The sequence below is a fragment of the Spodoptera frugiperda genome, chromosome 25 (genome assembly GCF_023101765.2).
Source record: "Spodoptera frugiperda isolate SF20-4 chromosome 25, AGI-APGP_CSIRO_Sfru_2.0, whole genome shotgun sequence".
Lineage (NCBI taxonomy): Eukaryota > Metazoa > Arthropoda > Insecta > Lepidoptera > Noctuidae > Spodoptera > Spodoptera frugiperda.
The window spans coordinates 7,745,153-7,763,187 of NC_064236.1; the positions used below are offsets into that span (position 1 = coordinate 7,745,153).

The following is an 18,035-nucleotide window of genomic DNA, read 5'->3' on the forward strand; positions in this document are numbered from 1 at the left end:
AGAATCCGTGTTTGAATTTTGAATTTTTCTTCCATGTCTTGTACGTTAGCAGACGGCCAGTACCCAGTACCTTCTCTAGTTTAATTTCCGCCGAGTCATCGCATACGTGCCCAGAATTAATATTTGAACACTTACAACCAAGCTCCGTAGTTCCGAATAAATCACGGATACTCTAAAAATGTAAACAATCCGATTTTTGACAGTAAGTACGTAAAATTGAATATGGGTCAATTAAATAAAATCTCGTTAAATACAATTTCGTGTAAATAAGGTTTCATATGAAATATTTGTATAAGAATTTCATCACGAATTCCATATCCTTTAACGAAAAATTCATTTTTTATAGAGACCAAAATAAAATTATTTATAAAGAACTTCTGTTATTAGTCTTAAAATTTCAATAAGTCCTATAAGAAGATTTAAAATCTCAGTATGAAAAGTTGAAATTAATATAGCGACTCACCGAGGGATATGAAGCCACAAAAGAACGATAGCACAATCCCTCTTCAGGGACACATCGGTCCAACACTTCTCTACTTCTTTTAAAGAAGAATTGCAACTCAATAGTATGAACGATCGTTATAGCAAATGTAGAAAATATTTCCATTTCAAAGATTATTTTTACAACCTTCCTGTAGTATCTACAATTGTCTAGAGAATACTTAACAACGGGGTTTTGGTTTACATCTTTGAGATCAGAAAATTATTGGAAAAGTAATGATAGAAAATCACTGAACATTATTTAAAACCCCATCATATTTGATTTCTAATTAAACTCTTCAATAATCCTCTATTTAGAACACAAAAATTTCAGTAACCATTCAACCAGGTTGTAATTCACTAAACGCAGAAGAATTGCTAACATGATTTCGCTTATTTTCAATGTGACAAGTTTTTCGAAATCCCGATCAAAAAATTCACATTATACGGATATTTTAAAAGCCTTGGCCGGAAGTGTTTAAGTTCGGAACGAAATGAATTATGAATGCATCCCGAGTTGGGCAGGCGCCGCATATGAATTCACAATTCAAGCGGTCAAGGTGCCACTCTTCTGTAGTGCCAGCGAAAATGTGATAAATTAACATATCGAATTTCGGAGCCCATTTTCGTATTCCGTGTTTTCTTATTAAGTTTAATACGTCCTACATTATGCATGGAGGCTAAACTCTGACTTTTTATTGTCGACCCCATCTGGCCTTTGTACATATTAGTAGGATAACAGGATACGTATAGGGCCAGACCCAAGAAAATATAGCAATTTCCCTCAGATTGGAAAAGGGTGAGTCATATTAAACAAATCAGTAAATCCAACAAGTATTTTTCATATCATGCGTAACTTCTTTTTTGTTATTGGTGCAAATACATGGGATTTACATTGAACATGGGAAATAATCTGTATAACTCTCCTGTTACTGACTGACTGACTGACTGACTGACCGACAGACAACGCATAGCTAAAAACTAGACTTATGAGAAAGCTGAAACTTGGCATGTATATTACTGTAATTAAGAAGTCTAAGAGATGATTTCCCTAAATTCCCATGGAATAAAGAAGTATTTAATGCTTATGACGTTGCGGGCAGAAGCTGGTCATTCATAAATCAGTAGTAACGATTAAAATTATTATGTTACCAATTTACTTCTTCCCTGATATTTGTAAGTAAGATATGGCATTGAATTTCATTCCTTTCATCTGTTAATTAAGAGAATTAGTGGACTAGATTTCCATAAGTCCGCCTTAAACCAGCGGAACCGAACTATTAATCCCTCAGACGATTGTACAAATAATGCTTAGTACTCGCTGTTCACTTGTTTGATCTACAACTTCAATTTCATTGTAGAAGTGAACAGTTTTGTTGGATTTGTAAATTGTTTGTAACTAAGCTGCAAGTTTAGTTTCCAAGTCACACAGTACTAACTAGTCGTACCGTAGCACTCAATAATGTATTGGATATCTTCACATCAGCGCGGAGTAATTGCCATGTCGGTTCTATTGAATGGAGACAAGACCGTTCATTGGTTACGGGTGTCAGGGCATCCAATCAAGCTGCATCAGAGAGGTAATACGGAACACATGTAGGTTTCAAGATACATTATAGAGGTGACGATCGACACTACGTATGTACCAAAGTTTATGGAACATGTCACGTCGCACATAATTAATTATGCCTCATCATAAAGTTGTTGCCGACGGCCCACCTGTGTGGAGCTGACAATTTAGTGAAGTCAAGACCGGAATCTTGTAATTAACGAGGCACCGAGGAGTTCATTAGATTTGGCCCAATAATTACGTATGATGTCTTACAAATATGCCACATCCGACATAATATAATTAATGCAGAAATTCTTCAGCTTTGGCGATTAAGTGGTGTTTAGAAACGGTGATTATGTATGTAGATAGATATTCAACTATTTAATTGATTTCCATTAAACTGAATAAACTTTAAACTTGCTGTCAATTCAATTATATAATTTGAACGATAAACGTTTGGCGTGTTTCTCCTCTATAAATGTTAATGCTATTAGCAGTTTCACGAAATCATCGCTTAAGATAAGAATACCTTCGTACCAAAAGCCCTACGAAATTTCTGCTATCTAAAGTTAGGAAATTAAAGAGGAATGTCTGGTGACGCATTTCAATAGTTTCTCCGGTATTTTATGCAAATTGTATAGATTCTGCAGGCATTCCGTTCGAACATGAAAACGTAACAGCACTATGAAAGTTTTAGTCCCAATTTGGGACAGCGTACTTATTAAAATTAATCGTCTTATGTTGGTAAAGCTTCGCCGTGTTGTCTTGTGTACCCAGCCTTAGAATATTTTAATAGCAGCGGTCTTCTGTAATCCTCATGAGATACGGATTTGATCTTAGAAGGTCACTTTGTTAACAATTTTAACACAGGTTTAATTATATCGATTTAGAGTTTAGAAAGGAATTATTTCATTGTATTTCTATGTATTTTAGTTAGTCTGATATTTTAACGTAGACTAAACTTCTAAAGATCACAATTTTCTCGAAAAAATGCGTAGTAAGAATAAACATAAAGACAAAAACAATGGTAAAACAATAATATGAAAGCGTGTTTCTTCAATAAGTGTTCGTTGTGAATGCGAATGTCCTGATAGGAAGGCTTCACAAGCAACGCATGTGTCGGTGACACATTTCTTTAGCACACATTATGGCAGCATTTCCTTAATACTTCCCTTTGCAAACAGATGTAAGAGAAGTATTCATTCGAGTTATGAATATCACTGCCTTGTAGAAGCTATATACTATGTGTAAATATACATAAAGAGTTATACGGACAGTCTTCTTTTCGAAAATTAGTTTTTTCAACTACCTCAGTTTCTTTTTCGTTAATTCACCTCGTTTGGTGATTTTAGAGTAGAAAATGGGTATTAAAAAAAAATTGTAAATGATCTTTGTAATATTCTTCAAAAGAATTTTTAAAGCTACTGAAATATTAGTTCTTTGTGTTATGTAAATTTTTGGCTCGGGAATTTTTTTTTTGAGGGGATGAAAAGGTGTCGGTAATTATTAAAAAGTAGTTTAGGAGGTACTAAGTCGTTTGATTATAAATATTCTATGATAATCGTACTCCGTAAAAAAAAGTAATTGTACAAAGTATTAATTGTACTCCGCATAAACTTTAACGCCTACTGAAAGCCTAACCTAGCCTAACACAAAGGTAGAGAGGACGTCATCATTGCGGGTTTGATTTTCGGGATCAGAAAAACAAAAATATGATTTTCATATTTGTTAGTATGAGAACTGATTGAAAAAAAGAAGTTCATTTTAATGATAATTAACTTGCTAAAATAGACCTTATATCTACATCTATGTATTTATAAACACCTCCGCATTTAAACAATATTAGCAACATCACTCTATTAACTTTATAGCATAAGTGATATAATAAGTACCGTAATGATTTGTATACCAGTTTAATCATACATTAATCTAGGATCAATAGTTTATAGCCTCTACGTGGCTCGAACCCAATCACTCGCCTTATTGTTTGTATAAACTATAGGACCATCATACAAGATATGTCTCAGTCTTAGTGATTAAATGGGAACCAGATTGAACCGGATCTTACCAGATAATTTTGGTTAGCTTAGTCAGATACTGTACCATTAGGGATTTGGAATTGGATACGCGTTCCATCGTTTTCGTATTAGACAGACTTGTATCTAATTGCTAAGACAAATACGTATTTATATGATACTATGAAGAAGATGTTTATACAAAAGTTCTTTAAATACAAAAATGTTATGAAAATCACCTTACTTTAAATGCCTTACACTAGCTATGTAGTGGCGAATGTAATCTCGAAATTACGAAAGAAAGAAAAAAAGAATTACATTTTTAAAGCTGTATTAAATGTACAGGAGTCTTTTAACTGTTACTTCAATCTTCCTGGTATAACGTACTCACGGCAATAGCAATTTGGAGAAAATTCTCGCCAGTTCTCAGCCGAAAATCACTCGGCAAACCTTTCTTTTCCTCCCGTTTTCCAGCACAGTAAATATCACTTAAACCTGCTTTTCACTTAAGTGTGAAACCGCTATTGGCGCCTAAAACAAATATTGACTTTTCTCCTTTGTACTGAATTTCGATGCGAGATACACATTGCTATTTTGTAACATTCACTTCACGCACTTAAGTGAGCACATACAATAACAAAACGATTGTGCGTAGTGTGACAAAATGTACACCATTTTACCCAACGTAAAATCTTTACTAATCACTTTGCCTGCACGTTGCACTAATCAGAACTTCGTAAAAGAAGGCTTCATTTAGCAATCACACTGAAAAATAAATACATTTCCAATATTCAGAAAATAAACAACAATACGCGACTAATAAACATGAAACCGCATCGATTGAAATGTGATGCTGTTCTAATTAAACATGTTCATTACGTGAAACAAGCGAGGTAGCTTTGATATTGTAACTTGTAACTCACTGCTCCCTGCTCGTCGACACACCAGCCGTAATGGAAACGTGCAATTACCTACCGACACTGGCAAAGAGAGCGAACCGACACCTCGGATTGCACGTCACGATCTTCGACAATGAGGTACACAGCTAACTAGGTATAAACCGCACGTGCTTCACTCATCATACCATAATACAGAACCAATGTCTCTGCCTTTAAACAAGTATTGTCTTAACGAGAAAGGGTACACCAGGCATCACAATGTACAAAATGCAGCGCCATTTAGTCCCACCAAAAACGTTGAAGAATCAGATCACGTTTTTATATTGGTCATATTTTGAGTTCCCGGAAACTTTGTGGTGTTCGATATCAGCTTCATTGGAGGCGACATATATTTGTTATTTAAGGCACGAAGAAGGAAATCAGGTCAACATGATGGTTGCGGACACCGCACAATGTGTACACTTGTAATGTACACGGCACAGAGAGAAAAACGGTTGTAAGAGTATGTAGTGTCGAATTTCGTACGAGTAATCCGGAGTTCGTGCAGTGTTTCACGTCCTTGCGACAATATCACATTTATAGTGACCGTGAAAATAAACCAATCGGCTGTGAAATGGAATCCGCAACGTTGTTTCCTTATCCCGCATTAACCGTTATAGCGCTTAGTTGCGAATTGAAGTTAATTCGCGCGTAAAGCTCTGGTGTATTGTTGGTGGATTAGTAAGTGGAGTGGTCAAACTCGGCTGCACCCGCCTCGCCAGCGATGAGTCAGCTAGTTACTGAGCAATTCTGCAACCTTGCTGTTCTGTAACGGCCGTCTGATTACCATGAGACCTGTGGATGATCGGTAATGGCTACGTTAAAACATGTAACCCAGAAAGTGTGAGCACGAGTTACAATATCGAGTCGCCTGTCATTTACTGCAACGGCATCTTAATTCTATTGAATAGGCAGGAAATCATGAACGTTCCAGATTAGAGTTAGACTCAGTTAATTATTAGAAAATTCATTCTAAGCAATAACCGTTGAATGTATGAAACGTGGTAATTATTAAATTAATTAAAACGACTAAATAAATGGCAATAAGTCTTAACATGAGTGTTCAAAACTTAACGGCATCATGGATTGACGATAAATCATGATGGATGTATCTTTTCTTAAGTATAACATTGATTATTGAAAATGAGTGTTAACCTAGCAACGAACTTTTACCTTTTTTATTTTAGCAAGAAGAACACCTGTCATTTAATGGTCACATTGAAGGCGGGTGATTACTCAAATTGGCTGTTTGCAAATTGAAGACGAAATATGTAATCTAAAATCTGAGTTACAATTAGAAGAAGAGTTTCGGAAAATAAAGTGCTTTTAATTGCTTTTAATTAAAAAAAAATGTCTTGTATCTATTCGACGTTTTTATTGTACCTACATACATATTTAGAATCTCCTTCTTGTGCAACAAAAGATGACAAGAACACTAGACAAACAAATCATTTTTTTTTTTCAATCAGTGAGACTACACCTCTAGATCTCGCGTGCCAGTGACGTTTCTATGGATGAGCATTTCATTTTGCCTTTTGCTGTTCATTCTATGGCACCCATATCATCGTATGAATAAATATGTACTGCGCCAAACAATTATTTCACCAAATAAGAAAATAACACGGGCTATAGTAATAGCTACCAATATTATAAACATGAATGTCTGTTACTTAGTGGTCAACTTCTAGCCTTTGAATAAAAAACGCTATTTAAGTACTGATGAACGACTTAGTTGATAATTGTTCTGCTGTTCATTGTCTACTTAATGGTTGAAATACAAGATTAATCCCACATTAATTACACTACTCAAGAATCCTTAAAAACCGTCTCCTATTTAATTAAATTCGCCATATTGTTTCCTAAAAGTGAGTCGGTTCTTTAAGATTTTAATTAGAAAATACTTCGTAGCCAACGACACATTTCTTCCGAAAGTATTTTAATAAATATATCGGGACTCACATAATTAGCCGGTACAGTACACTCGAGCTCTCGTTAGATCCTTAAACAAGAACAGTGCTTAGTAGCTGAACTAATTAGTAATCGTAAGTTGCACTTCATTTAGCTCAGTTTTCTCTTTCAATAATTTGTATTTCTATAACCTATGGTAGGTTTTAGGACACGTTTTACGTAGGATACCCTGAAATTACGACACGAGAGTTGACATTTAGGTGATTTAACATCAAATGCCTGCCTCCATATTAATATAAGCGCAATAAACGTCCCATTTACCCATTGAGTGGAACTTCCGTAAATTCGCTGATACGCACAGGTCTGATATTGCCGACACAGGATCTAAATTGCTCGGAAAAAATGTTTAATCACCCAAAAGTCCACCCGACATAAATTAAAAAGATAGACGAATCCCGTAATTGGATTTCTAAAGTATTCTCTTTTTGAATTGAAACGTTGTGAGTGGCGCATGGCGGTTGTGTAGGTAGGTGTATTCCATTTCCCATTCTGAGGGTTAAACAAACATAGTTTCGAGTTTTGTGAGGCCTTCGTTTGAGCCACTGTTCCTTCTAAGTCACTACATATAAATACGTTTGTGTACTGCCGACCCGCTTCTACATCCGTTTTTCACCCAGGTATTCATTGCAATCTGAGAGATGAAACCCTAATGTGCTCTGAATTATGCATGCGTCCTTTGAACATCCTCCAAGACATTCGTTGTATGAAAGAGAAACATACTGACTAGAGAGAATAAAGACTCACACGTCTCTATGGAATATATCCTCGTTATTTTCTGCATCAATGCGCAAAATGTATTTATATTTACTAATATAACATCTTCCCTTGCACTGTTTAATAAATAGGTATGTTAGCAACTAGATGTGATAAATTATTTTTCACTTGCATATTCTCAGCGAAACTTTACAGTCAGATTATTTCCCGTAGACAATTACTCAGCTTACAACTGTTAAACTTAGCGAAATGAACATCGGCGCGGCGCCGGCGTAGCTCACAAAGTTACATTTTTACAGATCCCAGAAGATCTTGTAAACCTTTTATTTAAATGCGAACAGTGTCAGCAATTACGTCCTTCGTTCGTGTTCTTTTATTGTATTTCGTGCCAAGGTTTCTTGTAAACAATTACAAGGAACTCGCTAAGCACGTTCACCGTGTACAGATTGTATTTACTGTATAAATACTTTAAAGCCGTTGCCTTACTGACAATACATTTGACAGCACGGCGGGGACACCTGTATTTATTGCAAGTCGCCTGACTGTCGAGAGTAGAAATAAATGACAACGAAAGCATTCGATTCATCCGGACTGCGGGTTGTACAATTTCACTGTCGATTACGTTGACACGAGCCGATCCGAGCCGAGTCGCGTCGTTCATCGAGCAGACAAAGGTTCAATACAGAATAACCTCAAGAATGTATTGAGTTTGAAACGGAAAACGGAAAATTGAATGGAATATTTTTATGCAGAAATTGCAATGTCTTGTTTACACTGATACAGTTTACAACAAAGCAAAACAATTGTTAAGAGCTTACAAGTTTGTGTGTTCGGCGGTATAAATTACGAAGGAATGCTGAGACCGCACGAACTATACCTGCGTAAAGTATCTAGGCAATGTTGTTTGTAGTATGAATAAAATTACGTTGGTACTGAGTGATACTACGTCAGTTAGTTATATCGTTTTGTCTAGAGCGGGATCTGAGCGCCTTTCGTGACTCGGCTCGTCCTTGACTAAGACCGGTTCACCATCCAACAGCCGCAGTTTACACAGCCTAGGCGATTATCAAGACCAAATTGACTTCGAACGCCTCCCACGCTACTCTTTTGGAAGCTTTTGCGAACAGGCAAAATAGTGAGGTAGTCTAGGTTATTATACAAATATTATGTCATTCAGCGTATTTATTAGGTTATAAAGTTTTTAGAAGCTAAAAATGAACTTGTTTAGTAAAACAATGTTGGCAAGACATTATTTATGGGCATAATAGCTGTTACTTATTTATTTGGTTACTGATATATGTTATTAAAAAAAAATTTACCTGGGTATATTTATTTATTACCTTACTATCTAGAGTTATTCATTATATAATTTAGTTCTGTATGTGTGTAACAAAGATATAACGTTTAACCGCGCTAACATAAGAGTGTGTGCGGACAGGAAAGAAGGCAGTGGAGAATTGCAAAATTGAAATTTATTACTAACTAGCAACCCAGTTTGGCTTCGCTCGGGTGCAATTTTTGGATATTTCAGTTTTGCTGATTTAGAGATTAAATTCGTTCGTATAACAACAGACAATATACAAAATGTCCGTCTCATAATAAGAATACTTACCACCATATACTAAATAATTTGAACTGATAGTAATCACAAACATTAGAACTTAAGACGGGATATTTACCATGTTTATTTAAGTCTATGAGTTTCCGATATTTCGGCATTGTTGCAAGCGCCATGATCACGGATGAACTGGATTATATGCGGGTGGATGTTTATGATTGTAATCAACAAACTGTAACTCAGTGATCATTATCAAAAATGGATGCAATTTTATGCAAATCTAACTGTCTATAGAAAAGACAAAGTGAAAAAATGTCACGAAAGATTTACTACCGCAAGCATAATTTTATTAAAAAGAATAAATGTGTTAACCACATCAGTGTGAATATGCTTCTAAGCTTTTAACCTGATTCCCTAGCTCCAGGATATTGTTGTGTCCACTCTTGGGCTGGAAGTGTATCACTTAACGTGATTATACGCCCCAGTTCACTCACGATACTAACCCTCAGTTTTTATTATATTTCTATAAGATTACAGCCTAGACTTTGGTCTTAATCTGATATCTTCGTTAAATAGAGAGAAACACCAAGGGAATAAAATTATTTTTCTATATAAACTTGTTGCACGTCGTAAACTTGTAGGTTTATGCTTTGAAAATTACTCCCGAGGTATGGGAATTATTACATAGTTTGCACAAAGAATACATCGACGCAGTAAATGTAAAATGCACATGTATTCTTGCACTCAAAAGGACAACTTTGCTCTGATACACTGTTTCAATATTGACGACGTTCAAAGGCAGAAGTGGTACATCGAAGTATGCGACTGCTCATAATACGCATATCATTCCTTATGTTCAATATCAAAGCATGCTCTTTCTATCGTGAAAATAAAAATGTCCAAGCGGAATGGTCAGGATCGAACGTGATCTATGCATACCAACGCTTTCCGCCCTACTTCTGAAGCGTGGAACGATTTACACTACATTAAATTCCTTTAAAGTGCAATAACAGCGTACATGATCGCATATTACTTCGTTTATGACTTACATGCAGAGTTTTGTAGGAAAATCCATTACGTGTCGAACGGAGATAAAATTAGTGCCAAGCGATTAAATGCCGAGTGCTGTAAAAGGGTAATTTTGAGTTTTAGGAACAGATTCAACTTTCGATTGTTGTTTTCTTTGTCGCTTTGTCTTATATCCTATTGTTAGCATTACTACTATCTGCGGACTATCTAGCGGGTTTACAAGGGCTTTGGCTCGAAAAGCAGGAGTAGGAACGGGGTGGTTATCAGTCTCAGTAAGAGTTTGACAGTCCCTCTCACCTCGCCCAAGGCGGGAGAAGTCATTGAATGATTTTCCTCCCTCAAAAATAAACCATTTCTGCAATGATATTTAGACCAAAAACATGATAGAAATACAAATGCATCAGTGGCTAGAATTGACAATGTAATAATTTATTTCACATGTTTACTGGATTAATGTACACTAGAACCAACAAGCTAAACTTGTCATAACTAAACCTAAATTCAGGTCCATTTGTGTGGTATCAGCCGCAGCCACATACGACCTGTCGATTCGAAGTCCGGCTGGGGTTTAAAGTTATCAGACATAACCGGAATGTGATAGATAAAGACAACATGACATATGTAATACTAGGATTGTTCCCAGTTTAGATATATTATTCGTAGGACAGTTTTGCGACAGTGACATGGAGAGCACCTATATTGTTGGATGATGGTGGACAAAACACGAACGAAGTAATGGTTTCCTAAAGGATTTGTAAATAAGAAAGAGGCCGTCAGCTCACATCACTACTTTTATCTCGATATGATATGTGAATCATTTTTATGTCTGTTGTATTTTATTTTATAAGCTTTTACTAAACTTAACTTGCAATAAATGCATGTATGTGTGTGTAATGTGTTTGTGAACTGGAATCTTTTATCAATTTTTAAGCAGATATCTTCAATCGATTGAGCTGAAATATTGTATCTACGTTTATTTTACATGATGATAAATACTTAGCTTAAAAGCGTGCCGAAAGATTTAGGGGCAGGGGGATACCTAAGTATGTCTATATTGTTTCTTATTACTTCACCGAAATTTTGACGATAAAGAAAATATTTTCCAAACAAAAAATGTTACGGCAATATCTTAAACAACGATACTTAATCAAGATTAATCCCAAAAGTTAGATGGCACACTTTGAAGTTTTAAAATATGATTTAAGAAGTTAAACAGAGAATCTCAACGACTTGGTGTATATTTAAATTATTTTATCCGCTCATAGAGCCTTATTTAATTAGTTTCAACTTAATAAAATGTTTTCATGAAAATTGTTTTCGTGGAAATCGAACTCATAATTCCTTACTTAGGGATAATTTTATTAGAGTTATCTTAGAGAAATAAGTAGGTAGAAAGGTAGGTTTCTTTAAAAATAGGAATTAGGAATTTACTTATAGGTGCATTTTATATACTTTCAATTGGTTCTGCTGTACTGTCAACTATTCTGAAACAATCTTTGGTCATTTACATATGGCTGTATGTACGTTGACAAAAGATAATATTAGTCAGCAGAGATTTACTTATAACAATGTAAGTCAAGTCTATTAGAATAATATATAGTACGATACATTAAAACAAGTACCAAACAGTCAAGACAACAAAAAGGTTCAATAGAACATTGAATTCGTGCATTGTGTCGTGATTTACTTTTATTTATTTATTCAACATCCCTTTCGGCATTGGCAGAATTGCAAATGTTAAATAACAATGTATAAAGCTTTCGAATGGAAACAAATTCAGGATTTTCCCAGTTTTACAAGCATTGGTAAATAATGTTCACTTTTAATTGTTTGCTACTATAGTTTATATTTTCTTTGTTAATGACGATCATGAGTTACTCGTATGGTCTAGAACTGACTAAGTAACTCACGAACGTAAAGCAGTAATCTCAACTTCTATCTGAAGAATTTTACGATGTACTTAATTCATGAAACAGCACACATTTTCGCTAACATAGTAGTTTTGAAAGAACATCAAATAAATAATGGCTTGGCGAACGAGCACATTATTCACGCGTAGAGAGGCGACGTTCGCGCGTTATTCTCATTTAGATACGACAAATTGTGACGAATGAGGGTGCACTGTGCCTAACGCAGATTTGCTACTAAAATGTCTTGGAGCTCAGCGTAATTGGGATAAGTGCCTATGTAATTCGTACACGCCAAAAAGCTTCACCTAAACGGCTTTATTAGGTAATACTGTATCACCTGCGTAATCGTTAAGCCACGCCACGACTGTGCGCGTTGAAGTATCAGCCACCCAACTCAATTACTCGCGGTTACCTAACCAACAACAACGGTTCAATGTTCACACTAACTTACTTACGTTAAACTTTACAATACGCTTTTAATCGAAGATTAAACTTCATAATATGGCTTCAGACGTTGACGACAGTTTGAGAATTGAATTTTCTAAACATTAGACTGGTAGCCGGGGGCTACTTCGAAGGTCCCTAGTTTGTGGCCGACAAAGTTTGCTTCATTAATTTGTATCATAGATTGGTCGGAAGGTATTGTCAATGTGCTTACACAGCAATGTTAGTTCGGGTGGAAATTTCGCCTGTTATAGAGATCATACGAGATTGTTCGCTTGGGTGATCGTAATTCAGAGTCCGTTTATTAATTGCCGACGAAGAAGTTTGCGTGCCTATAATTTGTATACAATTTGTCAAAACAATATAAGTTTATAGAACTTTGTGATCATATACTAGGTATCGTCATTAATTTATTGAGGTAACCTTCATTGGTAACTTACTTATACAAGACGTGTACATACATAAGAGGTGATGATTTCCTTAAGTTATGTACGTCTTACTTGTGTTCGGTCTGCTTACACTTTGTTTCGTACTCCGAAGGCAAAGTTATTGCTCTTTCTTTTAGTACGTGCCACCGCACAGCGAGAACTTGAGAAACGTGTGTCGGTGTGTACAACACTTGGTTGCACTTCCGCGGTGCCAAAAAGATCTTCGCTTTAAACGTGTCGTGTTATGTTAATAATAAACGTGTTATGCTAATAATAAACCTTTGAAATTATTTTATGTAGATACTTCTTAGTAAAATTGATGTAGAAACATTACTTTTTCATAATAATCACACGTAATGAGGTACTACTTATAAGAGTATTATCGAAACTGATTCATTAGTAGACTTAAGCCCAAATTAATTAGATACTTAGGTACACGAAACAAGATATTGTGGTTTAGGTATCTACTAAGTTGTGCTACAAGAAAATGTTATTCAACTTTTTATACCGTTCAAGATGTAGTTGAACGAAATAAAAAGTATTACAAAGTGTGCAATCTTCCCGAAGGCAAATCGACATTACATTACAGAGCGACTTCCTTTCGACGGAAATCGAGGGGAAATGCTTATGTGCCGCATTAACCGTAGAAGCGAAAATTTGTTTTCTCACAGATTTCTGTCTTAAGAATTTTGCTATTTTATTAAAGTATTTTCATTCAAAACCTTGAAGAAATCGTTTTTTTATACTCTCGCCTGGTTAAGCGATGATGTGGCTTACCACCAGGTGACCCTATTACCCCTATTCCGTAGAAAAATGTCTATTAACAAATATACTTACAATAAGTATATACCTAAATAAATATAGGCACCTAACTATTATCTTGATATACAGTATCTATGTAATGTACAAAAAACTGTAGCGAGTTGGTTTACCGACATATGGAATAAATAAATGAACGAAACATTATAAAATAAGCGTTACACGACTTATTTAAAAAGACCTAAAGTCTCAAAATTCACTTTTGCACAATTAAAACGAGGATTAAGTGAGAATAAGAACAGCGAACAAGTCAGCGCCTAAAATTATACGTTAGCGATTACATGCTACTTTTTGCTACCACAAATTATTCAGGCGCTCGTAAAAAGGTCTTAATGTGACTGAAAAATAATTGTTTTCTTTTATCTTGTTCCTAAGGAAGCAAATTAGCTAGCTAAAAAGACAAATCGTCACATTTTAAATTATGTAGATGAAACTCAGTAGATTGGGGCTTGATGTAATGTTGCTAACGTAGTCAGTAGATGGTTTTTATCAGTATTTGGTATCTCTCCCTGACGTAAAATGGCATAAAAATTACGCTTACGGACATGCCTCATCATTCTTTTAATTTAGGCTCCTAAACGATATACCCATAAGCTAAACTGAAGTAGGTATCTAAGGTTTTAATTACGAATTTGGAATGAATCTATAAATAAAATAACAGGTAGGTACATACCTATAATATCTTATCAAATAGAGCTTAAATAAACATTATAATATCTAAACAAATACAAATAAACTGTATTATATGTATAATAATCATACAAACATTACACCACATCCAAAATATAAAACAAATAATATCCGAATGTGTAATTAATATTTACCTAAATATACATAAACATTGGCTTTACTAAAAATAAAATTATTTTAGGTCAAAATACTTTATTTCTAGTAACCTTTGAAGTAAGTTAGGTTTCGTTACTAATACCCCTTTATTGTGTTTGGCAACGGTGTAAACCACTCCATTCCAATTGTTTTGTATAACTGAATTTATTATTTTGTTTAGAAAGCTATTAATTTATATAGAATATTAACGTTTGGGCTCCAAAAACTATTATTGAAACCGCTGCGTGGGTTAATAAGATTATGTACCTAATTATAGTATAGTACAGTTTAAAATCAGTTTATGTGCGGCTTAGTTAAGGCTTGGTATAGGTTTATAGGAGCTGCGGACTACCTAGAGAGGGTTACCGGGGCTCCGGTTCGAAAAACAGGTCAAAGTCAGTAAGAGCCCAGTACTCAAACGCTACTCAATTTTAAGACGCTCTCAAAGCTAGTTCTGTCCCTATCAATTCTTTATAAAATGACAGAGACAGCACGATATTTAAGTACAACTTAAAATTGAGTAGCATTTCAGTATTCGGGCGTAACACTCCTTCTCGTGTCGCCCAAGGCGGGACAAACAATTGGATGATTTTCCTCCCTCAAAAAAAGGTATAAATTAGACAGTGAGGTTAAACCTCACTGTCGAATTAAGAAAAATCCTGTTAGGACAATGTAGGAAGATTTTTATAATAATTGAAAAATTAAGTTTATAAAAAATTGAGAATAGGAAAGGAAATGCCGAACCAGAAAACTCCACGTAATCAACACATCTAAAATGATAACCGATATGCCTTAACTCTCATTTAAGATTACACTCTGTTGAGTGCGTAACAATAACAGTAGTATATATATATTAACTATTGTATTTAAAAGTTTCAAAATTGTGCTGTGTTTAAAAATTCTATAATAGTCTTAAAAATTACCGTTATTGGCCCTTTATCTTCAGTCGTTTAGACATAGAACAAAACCGATTTTTATATCATCTTATACCCAGGATTTAAATTAAAACCTAGGTCCAAAAAACAGTACCTACTTACTTACAACTTAAGTACAACTTTGTAACTAAGTTACTCTTAAGATAGGTAGTATAAGCTATCTGAAAGTTTCACGATTTATGTGCATTTGGTAGTCGAGTGAGTCGATTGAAAAGTTTGGATCTAATACGATGTGGTGAACTTGAATGATACCAACGTTAAGTAAGCTAAGTAATAATATAAAGCTAAGTAATGCGGGGTCTGCGGAGGGCGAGCAAGGGTAGCTTACCGCCCGACCAGAACCAGACCCGTGCGTGCAGCGCGTCGCGTGCCGCGCGCGTCTCAATAAGCCATCAAACCACCACATATAGTCCCAGTAGGGCTGATGCCTGATCCGGAGCTGCGAACTACCTAGTGGGTTTACCGAGGCTCCGGCTCGAAAAGCTGGAATAGGCATGGAGTGGTTTTTAATCAGGAAGAGTCTAACCACTCCCTCTCGCTTCGCTCACGGCCTAGGTTGGTTTTGTGACCAACTTACCTATCAAGAATACGTGTTGAAAAACACGTATAAAATATAGATATATATGTAATAAGTACAGAGATTTTCCAAAATGTTTTCATACTATATTTTATGACGCAAATACAGTTCAAATATTTGTAATAAAACATTTCGGAATTTATTTTTAATTAAATACTATAGTGGAATTTTGTAATTTCACTATGGTATTTGCATATGGTGAGGAATTGTGGATGTACTTTTGCTACTATCATAAAAAAGTTTCATATGACTTTATGTCATACCCCCTATAATTCTAGAGCCACAAAGACATTCCAGCTAAGATTAGCATGCATACAACTACACTCATAATTTTTATGTTTCTTGAAAATGAATGCTTCGTCTTTACTACATGTGAAGATTTAACGATTTTCCCAAGTAGTATTTAGCAAACACTAATTTTAATTATAAACATCTATTTATAGAAATTCCCGGGTCCTAGATTTCGAAGTAATTTGGGTTATTCTTAAGTCTCGGCCCGTGAAACGCTTTCCATATACAAAGCCAGTCAAAGAGGTCAAGCTCGTGAAACTATAACCCTGAGGCGGTCAGGCGAGTCACCCAGAATATCTTGACAGGCGAGCTTCGTCGCTTTAAAGCATAGATTATACACTATACAGACAGATCGCTAGGTACTTCGTTGTATCGTATCGTAGTAAGTGTCACTACCAAATGGGTCGATATTTAATGCGGGTTAGGAATAATTGGAATCAAATCTGTTGACAAAAATCGATGGCAATTTTTTTAGACTGCATAATTGACATACACCTATTGAGGTGTGAAAATTTCAACTGTCTTGATATTAGTACGGTTACAGACAGACAGTCACAAAGCGTAATCATAGTAATAGCTTTTTTCGATACCTAAATAATAGAAAAAAGAAATAAGAGTAATAATGACATTCAGACGTATAACCTCAATTAAAATCAGAAGTGGTTATCTATTACAAGAGAGCTGCGATTAACTTCTTAAACTTCTTTGGATAGCACTTTTATTGCAATCTAATAATCCTATCAATTAACTCTCGACCGTCCCACTTTATGATACGAATGGACTCTCCGACAGATGTAATTTAGTTTTAATTTTATCTCAACTAAACTCCTTTGAAGTGAACAGTTTTAATAAAACATTAACACTTTGATTGGACTAATTACTGTCTACGAGTAATCCTTGACATTGATGAAAAATCATGATCAATCTTTCCAATTCTCCTTCATTTTTGGCCTGAGTCTAGAGATAACCCCACAGAAATCACTTGATTTCTAATTTCGTAGAAGTAATTGGTTCGGCCATTTCTATTCAATACAGTGATAAGCTGCTTTTTTGTCGCAAATTAGTTCATCAGGATCCGAAGAGATCGTATTCCAATAAAGTCAATTTGTCATAAACTATGATAGGTCTTCTTTCAGCCTTACTAAGTAGGATCTAATTCGGGACAATCAGATTCTGGATATCACGAAAAACGGGATAAGTAGGTATAAGGCTTACCCTTTTCTATTTTTATTGCAAATTACGTATTCAATTTGAGATATGGAAAAAGGATGGTATTTCAATAGGTACCTATGTTATTGCAGTATTTCCTTTCAATGTTCAATTGTAATAAAATATGTTTTGTTAAACACGTACCTAGGTGTGACTTTATTGAAATGATAGTTTTCAGTTTTATACAGCGATTTAGTAGTATCATTCGACAGATAGAGCACTAATAAAGACGTATAATATAGTGGTATAATAAAACCTTAAGAGTTTGTAAAATTACGTCGGAGATCACGCGACGATCTCCGGCCACCGTAAGTGCGGATCTGTGGACGGCGAGCAAGGTTAG

General features: G+C 35.2%; 1 protein-coding gene across 2 annotated transcripts in view; it reads left to right on the top strand.

Moving 5' to 3' along the window:
- LOC118263689 (carboxyl-terminal PDZ ligand of neuronal nitric oxide synthase protein) overlaps window positions 1-18,035 on the top strand; it is a 153,758-nt gene that overhangs the window by 82,926 nt on the left and 52,797 nt on the right. The gene's annotated exons all lie outside the window — the stretch shown is intronic.